Raw genomic sequence first — 15,358 nt, forward strand, 5'->3', positions numbered from 1 at the left:
ACTTAAACAGCAGATAGCGCTAGATCTAGCGAAATGGGAAAATTTACAACTGTCACTAATAGGGAGAATTTCAACAATCAAGATGAATATATTACCCAGAATTTTATATTTGTTCCAAACAATTCCAATTAGGCTTGGAAAAGATTACTTTGAAGATTTAAATAAAATTGTGTTGAAATATATATGGCAAGGTAAGAAAGCGAGAATAAAGTTAAAACTTTTGCAAGATGCTAGAATTAGAGGAGGATTTGGTTTGCCTAATTGGGAGTTGTATTATCAAGCTACAAATCTGATGTGGGTTAAGGAATGGATAACACTAAGAAATACTAGATTGTTGACATTAGAAGGATATGATCTGTTGTTGGGGTGGCATGCTTTTTTATGGTATAAAGGAACTAAAACACAGGGATATTTTAAAAGACATTATATACGGGAGTCTCTGTGGTTAAACTGGGAGAAGATTAAAAGACAATGATATTTTAAAATTGCAGTCTGGCTATCGACTGTTGAAGCATTTTCTTATCCTATAATATACAAAAAGGAACAAACAGTTAGATATGGTATAATATTGAATGAAAAGGGTGAACTCAAATCTATACAAAAACTAGAAGAACAAGGTATGAATTGGTTTTCATATGCGCAAATACATTCAAGGTATGATAAAGATTCTAAAATGGAAGGTTTCTATGATAAATTGACTGATTTAGATAAGATTTTGACAGGTATTAATGAAAAGGTGATTAAAAAATTGTATGGATATTTATTAGAAATTAAATTAGAAGAACAAGTTAAAGAAACTATGATTGCTTGGGGGAAGAATTTTGGATATGGGATTGATTTAATGGCAAAAATTGTGGTCTCAAAATTATAAAATGACAATGTCAACAGCATATAAAGAAAATTTGTATAAGATGTTTTACAGGTGGCACTTTCCCCTGACAAGAATAGCAAGAATGTTCAAGAATAAATCCGAAAAATGTTGGAAATGTCATCAGACACCTGGCTCATATTACCATATGTGGTGGACTTGTGCGGATGCTAAAAAATACTGGACTAAAATACACATGTGGTTGGAAAAAATGACAAAAAACATATAGACTTGAAACCAGAGATATTTTTATTGGGAATTTTACCTGAAATATATAGTAAAGACTTGAAATATCTGATTGTAAATGTATTAACAGCGGCTAGGATTGTATTTTCCAAAAACTGGAAAAATGAGAAAACACCATCACAGGAGGAAATCATTAAGAAAATATTGGAATGTGCTGAAATGAGTAGATTGACATTTGAAATTAGAGAACAAGAGGATAAGCAATTTTATAAAATTTGGGATCTATTCTATCAATGGTTAGACAATAAAATACAGTAATGAAATATGTAGAAAATAATAAATATATAAAGATGTACTTTTTTCTTATTATATCTACAAAATGATTTTAGGATAGATTTGGGATGATAATATGAACTGTTATAAAACAAACTAAGTAAATTATGATTATCTTGTAAAACATGAATGAATAAAAGTATAGTCAAATGATTGATTAATAATGATACTAAGGTATTTAATTTTTGATTGAAAATATGAGATTATATGCAATGTAACTGTAATTGAAGACTACAAAATGGAAGCACAAAACAATTTGTAAACCAACCGGCACACTGTACACCTATGGAAGATAGCTTGATGTTTTTATGTTTTAACTTGTCTTTTTTATTGTGAGCACATAGGCCCACATTAAAAATGAAATTCTGTTGCCTGTCTCAAGAGAAAGTGTATATCTACCAAAACACATACACTGTCATTCTGTCAGATGAGGTTCTGCTTAATGTCTTGTCCCACATCAGGTAAGAGAAGCATCAGTCTGAAGTCCAGTGTTTTCTATGGAACTGATTCTGATACTGTGGAATATGTTGCCCCTTAGAGATACGCCGTGTCAGAATTTCTCTCCCCCACCCTCTTCTTTCTGTTGTCAACTATAAAATGTGCATACAAAACATTTTATGAGTTGACATGCTGATTTTAAAGACTTAAATGAGATGGTCATATCAATAACAATGGCAATGAGTGCACTGTTTGAAGACCTGAAGAATCAAATTCTCCCAGAGAAGATCTATGTAGTCACTAAGAGTTTACACCAACCGCAATCACTTGATAGTCCTGATGCTTAATGAGTTGGAAGGAGTCCTATTTAGTTAGCGTTAAAGTATTTGTGCATCATAGAGATCCTTTTATACGAAATTACTCTGCAGTTGGTAGAGTCATTAAATTAGGATATTTACTTTTTAAAATAATCTTTAGAAAAGAAAATGGGTTGTGAGGTCACTACACATTTCTGTGTCCAATATTTAGTTTGTCCTCACTTCGTGACAAAAAGGAAAGACAGTAGCATAATGAACTCCCTGATAAAAGCAGATTGAAATCTACTGTGACATCTCTAGCAACAGAGTCAACCAAAAAGAAAAAAGAAAGAAATTCATTAAAACACATGTAGCATCATCCTGCTGAATTCTATTTTTTCCTATCATTAAAAAAGATATAAAGCATATATTTTCTTAGATTACTTTCCAAGTTGCAACATAACCTTATGAGATTAATAGCGGCTTTAGTGCATATTATTAAGAAATGTATAGGTTGAACTTAAACTGGTAGAAAATAAGAAAGCTTGTCATTAGACTTTACAACAGGATCCTCAAAGCAACAGATTTTTTCAGATGAAGCTTTTTGTGAGCTTAGCTGAAGAAAATCATTTTGCCCCAAATTCAGGCTGCTTTTTCACACTGCCCCTTCTTTTAGATGTTAAAAGCAGGCATAACTACAACTGGCCCTCACTTCATGTTAAATTAATGTTGGTTATTGAAGTCAAAAACTGCTGAGAAGAGAAGTAGGGATAATAGCAAAGTTTGTTTCTTCTAACTTTCTTGCTGTCGGGACATGCTTGCATATAAAACTATATAAAAAGATCTTTCTAGGACTTGCAGGTTGATTTTAAAGTCTATTGTTTTAACAAAAAATGGATTTGGAAAAATAACAAACATAATAGTGCAATCTTTCTGTTGTATTAAGATAGTATTTTACAACAGTATTATTATATTACCATGGAATAGTAAAGGTATAACAATAGCATGATAGGTAGATGAAGAGTGTCACTCAGCCCGTGCTATGGAAATCTGCTTCCTTGGACGCTCCTTGGCTAATTAAATGCATCTCTTCAAGATGGAGAGATAAATATTTTGATATTATTTCTGGCTGATTAATAGTCAATGGCATATCAATCATCTAAGACCGTGATGGCGAACCTATGGCATGCATGCCAGAGGTGGCACTCAGAGCCCACTCTGCAGGCAGGTGAGCCGTCAGCCCAGCTCAACTCTGCCCAGTATATGTGCATGCCCTCTGCCAGCCAGCTGATCTTTGGGTCTCTGCCGTGCATATGCGGTGGGCAGGGAGCATGCAGGGACACGCATGCATGCGGGGGGCCAGGTACATGCAAGGGGGATGGGACGCATGCACAGGGGATGCACGCACATTGCATTTGGGGGGGGTTGTATGTGCACTTTGGGCACTTGGTGCCAAAGAGGTTAGCTATCACTGATCTAAGATATAGACATTTTTGAAGAATAAAATAGCAATTATCATGAATTACTCCCATAATGATGTTGCAGCCAACCACAATGTCTTAAAGAGAAAAAAATGTTTTATGATACAGAAATACCCAAAGTAATATTGGGTAAATGATGATCTGGGAATCATGTCCTTCCTGGTTGTTTGACTCTGAATACTGGACAATTTTCATCCAGTCTCTAACCTCCCTTTTTTAGGGAAGGCTATTCAGAAAGGTGCACAGCTTCAAGGAGCCCTGAAAGAATTCTGAGTGCAAGTCAAAGTCCTGGTGATCACATTTACAGTCATGGCATAGATCAGTTTACTTGTGGGGCTACCTATTTTCAAGAGCTTCTGCTCATTATGCCATAGACCAAGTCCCCTCCATGAACATGTCAGCTTGCAGGACTGAAGAGGCATACCTTTTCTGTCATGGGGTCTGTCCTATAGAACAGCTTCCACCCAATGTTCAGAGGACTGGATCTTTCACCCTTCCAGAAGACTGCTAAAAGCTGGCTTTTATCCCAAGTAATAGGACCGGGATGTTGGGGAGTTCTATATATTTGTCTGTGAATCTCTCTCTTCCTCTCCCTCCCCTCCCCTCAAATTTTAACTATCCAGCATTATATAATTAAGGTGGGCGACCATATTAATTTTTCTAAACAAACAAACAAAACAGGAAATTATCACTGTTATGTGAACAAGGGTTAAAATTGGTTACCAGACCATTCCAATGATATTGGAGATTGCTAATGAAGAAAGTCATAAAGTACGACTACAAATGGGAATGGAAATCTAGTCAGAAATCATTATAGTTGTAAGCTGAGGTGTCCTTGTGACTGGAGGTGTTTTTTCCCAACTTTTTTGCATGCTCGTTAATGTGGCAGTCATTAAGTGAACCATTCTTTTGAATAAGAGTAACAAATTGAAAAAAATGCCAGAATCTGACAAAAAATATCACAAATCACGGTTAGGTGGCCACAGAATGCCATGACTGGTCAAAAAAAATTGGGAGAGCAATGAAATCATTTATAATGGCCAGAGGGGTGCTTTATAGCCCATAAAGCACCCATTCCATGGTTGTCATAAATGTAAACAGTCATTAAGTGACCAGTTATAAGTTGAGAACTACCATAGCACAATTTAGAGTAAAGACAAACCCGCAACTATAAGGTATACTTTGCCCCCAAATCAGCATATAATTCAATGAGAAATGTTTCTGTGCAATGAAAGGCAATCTTTAACTGAAAGGTATTAATACAAGTGAGCACTCTGCTAGGATGTACATTTTATGCTGTTCAAAAGTAACAAATGTAACTTGGTCAAATATACACTGTCACTAATCAATTTATCAGCAGTCAGATGCTGTGAAAAAGATAATGTCCACTACATAGATTATCTAGTGAAATCATTATCTTCTCCAGCCAGAGGACATATATTGTATTCTACAATCACATTGCCAATGGGAAATGACCTAGTTCAGCTAATAAGCACCTAATAATCTACAAGGACAATTTCTCAGTTCAGCCCAAGCAATTTAAAACATGTTAAAAGATTTGCATTAGCAAATGTTTAGAATTTGGTTCTACATTATTGAAAATTCTGATGGCAACTCCATTATTATTGATGGGAGTATGATCTTAAATATCTGTGCATTAGTATCAGCACATCCATCAGTGTTTGCAACAGAATTACAGGTATTACCGGTGTCGCATTAATATTATGCTGGCATAGCGTTTCAAATCTCTGCTTTTGTGGGATCTCTGCTGCTATGTTCCTTAGCTGCTGCATGAGCAGGCCTTGGCAACCATTTTTATGCAAGAAATCTATACAATGTAGCAGGCCTCATAAAGCTGCAGCAGCTGAGGCAGCTTATAGTCATCTTTATCTGTTCAGTTTTAAAATATCATTTTACTTCCTTGACAAAATGTTTGCCATGGATAGTGCTAGCACAATTAATTAACAGTGTTGATGCAGTCAAAACCTGGGATCTGTTCATGTTAGGCTACTGTAGGTATCTCTTAGGTTTCTCCTGCTAGGCTCTACCATTCATCATTATTCTGCTCTGGACAGACCATGTACCTGGCTTCCTCAGAGTGACCCAACTGTATTTTCCAAATATCTCTTCCAAATATTACCCAGGCTCCTTATTTATCCAGGTTTAAGCTCTTTTGCTACAATCAGAGCACTACTATGTAATTTTTTAACACTTCTGCCACTTAAAGATTTGTGGCTATTTAGTATGCATATGTGTATATAAGTTATCTTTAGTTTGGGATGGTGTGGTGGCAGAAACTATTGCTAGATGCCCTGGCCATAGCCACTTACTGCCCACATTACTATTCTTTGCAGCATTTGTTGGAGACAGAGCATGCTTGTTATCAATCATTTCCCCACTTCATTGCACACATTCCTTCTGTATCTACAACATGTCAACCAAGCTATTTGTGGACATGAGTTTAGTGCTTTTTCAAAAGACCATCAGAATAGTATACTGACAGGCCATAGATGCAGAGCATCTCCATACCTGCAACCTGTTAATGAGTCACCTTTAAAGGAGTTAAAACTGGTGAAAATATAGCTACGCCCTGAGCAAATTGGTTACTAATTTCTTGCAGTGGCAAGTTTCCAATTAAAAAAAGTACATGGGAAAGTAGCAAATTCTTTGACTTTATGCTTTGTCCCCAGATCACGAGATCTGGATGAATGCTCAAACGTTTCAAACCTTTCCTGCTTTCCTTTATTAATATTCTGTTTTCAACAAATAAAGGATGAAATGTTTCAGTCCTTTTAAGTTAGAGAAAAGGATAATTGGAGAACTATGTTTATCAAATTATGGAATAAATTATTTTCATTTCATTATAAAAGAATCTCCAATTAAACTGTGTGACAATAAATACATTGTAAGACAATTAAGAAAACTATTTTGACATATAATGCTTTATGTTAACATTTCGGAACTTTATCAACCACACTTCATTCATTCGTTCATTCGTTCATTCATTCATTCATACATACAAACATACATACATACTGTACATACGTACATACATACATACAATTTAAAATCTATTTTTCAGTATAAAATCATCCCAGTTTGGGCGCAGCTTTAACTTCATGTAACAGTGAAGCCAAATAAAATGTTTCAGATTAAAATAATAAAACAACACAGCAATATCTAGATAAAGAAGTGGAACACAATAGCATAGATCAAGTAAAACATTTGAAGAAAACAAATAGATTTTCAATTAATACTAAGAGTTTCCAAAATTACAAATTATATGCCACACAGAGCTTGTTGGAAGTTTGGGGACATAAAATTGATAAATAATAATAAGATTTATAATAATTTTGACAGCAAAGGGAAGGAATTCTAAAGACAAGACACATATATCAAGTGTACATTCTCTATTGGACTGCTGAATAGCCTGCAAAATAGGAAACCTCAAGAGCTCTTCTCCAGTAGAATGTAACAAATAGGTCAGATAAAATAGAAAACAAGATTCTTTTGTTGTTTGGGTCTTAAACCAACATTAGATAGCAAGCCCCCAAACAATTGGTCTAATAACTTGAGACTACCATACGGAAATTTGGGGACAAAGTAATTGAAATTAAGCAGTATATTTTTCCCCCAAAAAGTAAGGGGATAGGGTCTCAGAGAGGCAAATCACTATTATCATCCTTGATCCATTTCAAAAGTCTGAAAAACAAAATACAATTGTGCACCTGAGGCCTCCCATTATCATTCATAGCTGTGAACCACTGCCCAAAACCTACAAAGTGGACCAACAAATGGTACATTTATCAATTCAATCCGAATAGTACAGAAATGTTCCATGGACAGTGGTATATTAACCATTAAGCACACTAAGCATGTGCTTAGGGCACCAGGCCCAAAGAGGGCACCACAAAAACTTTTATGTAGCCTAAGCTTGGCTTCATTTGTACAGTATGTACATAGGAGGGGGGCACCAAGATTTGTCAGTGCTTAGGGCACCAGTGAGCCTTAATCCGCCACTGCCCATGGATGTACACATTCTGAGGAAGTCATCCATTTTGGTAAAGGAGTGAGGGAAAAGTAAGTAAAGAAAAAGTAAAGAAAAAGTTGTGCACTCTGGGAACATGGCAATGAGCTTTGTGTGCTGAAAAGACTATGTTCTGGATTGCAAGAAATACCATATGTTCTAAGAGCCAGTAATGGGGGATAGTGTCCTGCTCTAATAGGAACAGAAATATATGGCAGATTGATTCAAGGGACTGGCATCATTAAATAAGAGGGAGAGCTATCAAAAGTCTGAGCAGTGAATGCTCTGAGTAGTCAAGGAAAAAAAATGAAATAATGAAGAATAGAAAGCAAGATGATAGATCTCTAAATTATGCCTTCTTGTTAATACATGTGTGGACAAATCATACTACAAGGAATAATTGTAACAACAGACCTTGAACATCTCCAAAGACATTGCAGAAGACTTTGGGGACTCAAGCGCATGATTAGCGAACCGGTTGTTACACCGGCAGCATCCCACCATTGCACAAGACCAAGCTTTAAGAACACTTGCATACAAAACCAGAATTGAGAAGACAGCAACAGACAGCAAATGTCACCTCTGCAAAGAAGTTGACAAAACAGTGAATGTCCTAGTTCGCTGCTGAAAGATAACAAAAAATTACTACAAAAATGGCATGATCAAGTAGCAAGAATGGCACATTGGAATATCTGTAAGAAATTCCATTTGTCTGCAAGCAAGGATTGATAGAATTACAAAATAGCAAAGTAACAGGAAATGAAGGTAGCAAATGACCTTTTGATGTCATGTTCGTAGCATTTACTTATCAATTTAACTTTAAATATTAATTTAATTAATGTAATGTTTAGTTTATTTATTCACTTCTTTTATTTTTATAAATCAGTTATATAGTTGTTATATTTGCATCCATGGAGTAGTGAAAAAAAGCATAGATGGAATGACTTTAATCCACTGAAAAACTTGAGGCCCTTCAGATGTTTGGGCTATCATGTATTACTCTAATTTATTATACATTAAATGTATAATAATGACTAAAAAAATTAATTTATATATATTTTTCTCTGTATGTGTGTTTGCAAGCACACATATCAGCAATGTTTGTAAAGCAGAGTTAACATTAAGACTAAATCTAGATGCCGCTAGATCTGGAGCAAATGATTGTAGAAAAATGCAGGAATAATGGTAAATTATTTAAAACTCTTCGGGTTACAGGAAGTGTCTAAAAGCCATACCTAAATATTTATCAATGCTGTTTTAGACAAGCTCTGAATAGTAATATGCATGCTATCAAAATTGCTTATGTCAGAATACCTACATTAAAAATAGAACACATTCCTTTATAATCAACATTGGAATGCATTTCATCTTCCTGTTTACATATCATATGATAAATCTGCAGTTATTGAAGAAAATGACCCACTCAGGGACCTAATTCCAAATATAAGTACTTTTAGTGTATCTATACATGTGCCAGACTGAGACACAATAGTTTTGAAGACCTGATGAAACAACTTTCAAAGAGGCAGTCTCATGATATATGCACATATATTAATATTGTCCCAGCTATGACTGTGATCAAACAGCTTTTGCAAAGTTTGAGACAATCCAAAAGCTTAAAAAAATTATAAAATACTAAAACAGGATGAACATCACATCACAAGGATAATTACTCTTGCAGTATTCAACCTTTCTTTCTCCTCAAAGGCACCACAAAAATCTTTAGGAGATAAAAGAGTTTTCAAGATGAAAAGCAGGGTCAGGGAGCACTTGCATTTTCTTGTACATGCTTTTTTTTTTAAATTATCTGCTCTGATCAAGCAGAGCTAACATGTTTATTTAGCCTTTTATAACAACCTACCAAACCTATTTAACCAAGGGGACAACGGGAGAAGAGAAAAATGTAAATACAACAGACAATCTATTTTTATTGCAGAAAATCTTATTTTGAACTACTTGGAATTGACCCACATATCCCTTTGTTGCCTTTTGCTACTTACAAGAACCTCTGTTGCAAAAATAATTGCTTTCAAAACTGTTCTAAAAATTGTCACAAATATACCACAACAGCATCAAGCATTATTTTCCCTTCAATCCTATGGATTATTTGGACTTGTTACCTCACCTTAGTTTAGGGGTTTTTTTTTTTCCAAAACGACAGCCATTTAGAAGTGCTTGAACTGTTCAGATTTAGCCTAGGGCCCTAAATACGGGCAATGCTCTCTAGGACAATATTCAAACCCACCCCAGACGTCCCCTTCCTTCCCCCCGTCCCCGCTTTATTTTCAGGTTTGCCAATTACAAAGCAATCCATTTATTAACTCTTTCACCTTTTTATTAGGTCACGTTTAAAATCTTGTGCTTACATGCCTCTGCCCTCTAGTGGAAGGTATACAAGGTCCCTCGCCTTCTGCCACGACGTTTCCTCATTTCCTTACCTGTTGAACGGATCACATTTTGAAGCGAGAAGACTGAGACAGAAATAAAATGGAGTTTTATACAATGTTCTCTGAACTACAGCTCCCAGAATGCTCCTTGTTATTATCCTTTGTGACACCTTATAAAACAGAGCAGAATTGCCCACTGGGCAATATTAGTTCAAAAATGAGCCAATAACAACTTTGTATCTGCAATTTCTTAGGGCTAAGGGCTGGGGGGTGGGGGGGATGCCAAAGCTTGGGTGGGGCAAGGGCAAAGAAGTTGGTAGGAATTTAATTTAATTTCAGCTTAATCATAGTTAAATTAAATATAGTTGGTATAATTACTCCCCACATATTTAATGATGTTTCTGTTCTATCACATTATTACAATACAATTTGGCAGCAATGTCTAGAAGATTTCTGAGGATTACACTCAAGGATTTGCACAGAGAACAGGAGCTACAAGTTGGAAACCTGTGCCTGCCATAAATCCAGGTGACTTGAAAATTTGGGGTCTATCGATGTGGAAAACAAAATAGGGCTGGGGATTACAGTACAATGAAAATGCCATTGTGGCCGACACTAATATGGGCTTTTGTACTGATTTTAAAGTGCAGAGAAATAAACATTTCATTCAACCCATTAAACAAATAGAAAGAAAGCTCTTTGTTTTTGCTAATGTCTTTTTATTTCTCCACAGCTGCCTGAGCACTCATTTTTTCTCAAACATTGTTAGATTGTTTTCTGTATCCACTGAAATTTCTGAATATAGATGATGGGGGCATGGAAGATTAGAGCAGAAACTGAAATTTTGACCATAGAGGATTGAGGGAGATTAAGCAAATACAATTCTGATATAGATTGATTTTATGCAACAAGATATTTGTTCAATGGATTTTAATAATTGAATTACAAATATACTCTGTAGTTCAAAGTGAACCTTCCCAAAGACAATATTTCAAATGTATGTATGTCTGTTATGTATAGAAAATATGTTCAAAATATGTAGCTCATTTCAACACCAAAGAAAACCCTCCTGGCTAGAATCAAGGATACATCAAATTTAACATTTGCTGAACATTTCAATGTTATGTGTGTTGTCCAACTTCAGTGATTTACACATGCAATGCTAATGTTCTTGATATGGAATCTGAATACTTGCATCCAACACTCAGTGTAATAGTACCTAATTAGATAATTCTGATTTTCTGCACAGAAAGTTGTTGGTGGATCAGTATCTATTTATATTCAAGGATGGGAGAAGGCAAACTATAATGCAAAATTATTAATATTTTTGAAGTATTAGGGATTTTAAAGAAGGTATTAATAAAAGTCTTTTCTAGTAACATTTATTGTCAATAGGGTTAATAAAATATACTAGAATATGGTCAGCATTGCCTAAAATTGAATATGTAAACTGCCCATACCAATGAATCCTTTCTCAAAAAAGTTATAATAAAATACAATTTAAAAAAATATTTACAAAAGTAAAATCCAGCACTTATACCAACAGATTAACAATAGAAAGACATGAGATTATGTGTAAGATTATTTTAAGTATATATAATTTGTAATCTTGAGGAGTAATCCACAATCATCCATAATCCATATAATCCATAATATAACCAAAAGAATGTTTATCCAAACAAGAGTAATTCATTAGAAAATTATTATTAATATAGGTTGACTAGATTTGGAGTTTAGTACTTAGGAGTTTAGTACTTAGTTATTTTTTTCTCACAGTGCAGTTTCCCATTACAATACCTGAATATCACAGATCCAAAAAAAGATTGTTAAAAAATGTTTTGAAGTTTAGTAATATTATTTAACATCTAAGAGTAAGAACTGTTTCTATTTTATTATATCCTATTCCCATCCATTTTATACACATTAGATAATATTAGCCAAGAAACCGACAGCAGGATTCATTGTGAAAAATTTGGAGGTAATTGTCATACTCTTTTCAAATACTTTCAACAAAGTACACGCACTTAGAGATTGTAGCATTTATCTCTGTACTAGCTGTATACCCGTGCTTTGCTACAAAACTATGTAATCGGGCTTAGTTTTTGGGGAGGAAAATAAGGGGGGAAAATTTATGCCTTTGCCTACCAGCAAGCATCCATCGGTATTCATCTGGCTAGGGTCCTGTCAGTGTGTGAGAGAGTTGAGGGCTGTTTGGAAACTGAAACAGTATTTGCTGTGTGAGCAAGAAGGAGACAGCAAGGAGCCTGGCGTGACTTAGCTCAACTATTCTGTACTAAAGCTGGTGCTGCCCTGAAACTGAAACTGAAACTCCTCTCCTCTGCTTGTGTTTTGCATTTGGTACAAATTTCTTTTCAGGTGGGGAGGGGGAGTAGAACTCAGAGTATGTTAATAATAATATATGAAATGTTAATGCTCTGATGGTCATTTCGAAAAATCCTTTCTTAGTGAGCACCTAGAAGCCAAGAGGAACATACGTGCCAAATTTCAAGTTTGTAGGCTTTATTGTTCTGGAGATTTTGTGATGATGCATGAGTGGTATTTCGCTTTTATATAGAGAGAGATTATTATTATAAACCTCTCTAAAGCATTTAGAAAAGTACAATTTATATCCTGTAATTGTAATGAAATGTAATGTTAGCTATGGACTATGGATACTGTAGTTCATTCTTGATTGTTTTCTCAAAGTACTCACTGAAATCCAGTTTGGAGGGTCTTTTCCTGTTTGCTTATACTGTTCCTTGAAGTTATAAAACATGAAAGGAAGACCATTCTAGTATTATTTTACTGGGCTCCAGAATGTCTTTGCTGTCATTTTTTCCTATGCAAACAACCTACTGCCTTCAATTCCACTTGGCCTTGACCTAAAGTAGTGGTTGCCAACTGGTGGGCCAGGGACCACTGGTGGTCCGCGAGAAAATTTTGGTGGTCCGCAGATAAATGTCCCATCCAAAGCACTCCCCCCAAAGCAATTAATCCAGGCTGCATGGGAACACAAGGTGCTCCACTGACATGGCCCGCCCACCCGCTGGCCCCCACCCTTTGGCCAAGTGCAAACCTTACCTTGAGTAGAGCCACGCAAGCTGGAACTAGAAGGTAACACCAATGGTCGGGGAGGGAAATCTGCCGCAGGGTGGCTTGCTGATGTTGGTGGGAAAGTCAATCCCATATTCCAGAGCTGCAGTAGTCACAAGACTGGCCCCTTGGTCACCCCAGAGCAGCTCCTCCAGTCCATGGCAGGCCGGTGCACCCGGGTGGAGGAGCAGCTGCTCCGGGATGACCAAAAGGCCAGTCCTGTGACTACTGCAGCTCTGGAATATGGGACCGAATTTTCCACCAACGTCAGCAAGCCACTGTCAGTCAAAATTCATATTAGTGGTCCACGGGATTTAAAATTATGAGTTTGGTGGTTCCTGAGATCCAAAAGGTAGGTGACCCCTGACCTAAAGGGTTTATTTCATATTTCCTGGTCTGTAATCCCTGAGCCTGGTTTCAGATCTTATTTGAACCTTTATCTCCAATTCCTGATCTTCATTTGCACATTTTCATTGCTTTCCTATAGATGGTTCCAACCTTCCATTCTGTTGTAGTGCTGGGACCCAAATTTGAGTTTCTTTGTGTTTAACTGCATATTGTTCAATATACTGCCTATACTTCTACTGGCAAAAAATAAGTAAGGTTCTTATCTATACTTTGGAGCAACTAGTTCCAAATCTGTAGTCAGTCTAGAAATAGAATATGTTCAACCCAACAAAGGCAGTTTTTTTAAAGAAGTGTCTACTCACTGAAATATAATAAATGTGGCTTAACAATATCAGATCAAACACATTGGCTATTGGTCTTTTCTTTACAAATAATCACATCCACAAAAATGACAGAATTGCAAGCTATTCTGGGCAAAAGAGATCTTGAAAAAAATTGCAAGGCCAGCTTTGTTCCTAAGCAACAACTCTCAGCTTAAGAGTCTATTGGAGAGAAGACATTTTGAGGAATCTTTTATTTATCTCTTTCTGCAGATTGCTTGGTAGATGCTTAAGATACATAAAAAAGAATGATGCAGATCAACAAAATGTTTTCACATTTAATAATGTTTCTATTTTTAAAATGGAGTCATATTAATGTTAGTGTTGGGCAGAAAAAATCTGCATATTTTTCTAGAATGATAAAAAATAACAAAATGCTTTCACATTTAATAAAGCTATTTAAAAATAGAGCTAAATTAAATTTAATGCTGGGCAAAAAGGTTCTGCATATTTTCTACCAATTTTCATTCAATCTGATGGCAAAACTTTCTTCAGAAATCAATTTCAAGAAGAGAAATTGAGTTAAATGCTTGTACTGGAGTGTTTCTTCCTCCATTTATCAGATTATATCTCTGCAGGATGTGTCATCTTCTTCCTTCTATGTGTAATCATCTGTCCAACATTTTGAGTTTCTCTAGCTTGTTTCACTTTAGTTAAATCCCAAGGAGACAGTCTCACTGGAGATCTTCTCCAGGGCTCTTTCCAGTTGGGACATATGGGCAGCCAGGGAAACTTCCAAGGAATGGAAAGGCAACCAAAAGTGATTGCACCACCACCATATACCACCTGCCATTTCCAAAAATGAAATTCAAAGTCACCAAGAGAAAATTGAAATAAATTATCAAGTCCCTAAAGATGCTGAGAGCTCTGAAAGTACTAAAAAGAAAGAGACCATTTCTTGGTCTCCTGACACCACCATCTTTTAAAATTATGGCCTGTTGTTTAGGTATTTTAAGGGAAGGACTAAAAAAATTTAAATACATTTTAAGGCAGGAACATACTATATTTAATGCTGGATTTTGTCTTGACTAAGCTCAAAATAGCCATCATTTGTAATTCTGAAGGGCAGTATTGAAGTACACTCATAGAAATGTTTAAAGCAAATTCAATTTGTGATCTGCTCCCAAACACTTGATTTGAGCTCTGGGCTTTAAGTGGCATTGAGTGATAAAGATCAATAGCCCTAGCAGGCCCAGAAATGGACGTTTTCTTTTTAATAATTCCAACTCTCCCAACTTCCTTAGGCTATGTTTATCCCTCAAGGTCTCAAGGCCTTGTGATATAAGTTACTATTATAAGAAACATAAGCAGGACCCTGCTGGATCAGCCCCCTCGCCCATCTAGGCCATCAATTTGTTACCAGAGTGGGCCAACCACATTCACAAGGAAGCCTCAGCAGTTTCTCAGCAGGAGTCATGATGCTATTAAGGCTGACAGTCATTGACCCCCTTATAACTTCCATGAATTGGTCCCCCTTTTTTTTAAAGCCGGCATCATATCAGGAGGTCCTTCTTTTCAGGA

The 15,358-nt window shown here is 35.9% G+C and overlaps 1 protein-coding gene across 3 annotated transcripts in view; it reads right to left on the minus strand.

The window, feature by feature from the left end:
• ATN1 (atrophin 1) overlaps positions 1–10,094 on the minus strand; it is a 56,609-nt gene extending 46,515 nt beyond the window's left edge. Inside the window, exon 1 of one of the 3 annotated variants that reach the window (XM_087923016.1) lies at positions 10,068–10,094. The gene's annotated coding sequence lies outside the window, so the exon portion shown is untranslated. Of the gene's footprint in view, positions 1–9,754; positions 9,876–10,067 lie in introns of those variants that run through there. The other 2 variants (XM_087923015.1, XM_087923011.1) reach the window with 2 other exon arrangements.
• Between the last annotated feature and the right edge of the window lie 5,264 nt (positions 10,095–15,358).

The sequence above is a fragment of the Pseudonaja textilis genome, chromosome 2 (genome assembly GCF_049901715.1).
Source record: "Pseudonaja textilis isolate UNSWEBS1 chromosome 2, rPseTex1.2, whole genome shotgun sequence".
Classification (NCBI taxonomy): domain Eukaryota; kingdom Metazoa; phylum Chordata; class Lepidosauria; order Squamata; family Elapidae; genus Pseudonaja; species Pseudonaja textilis.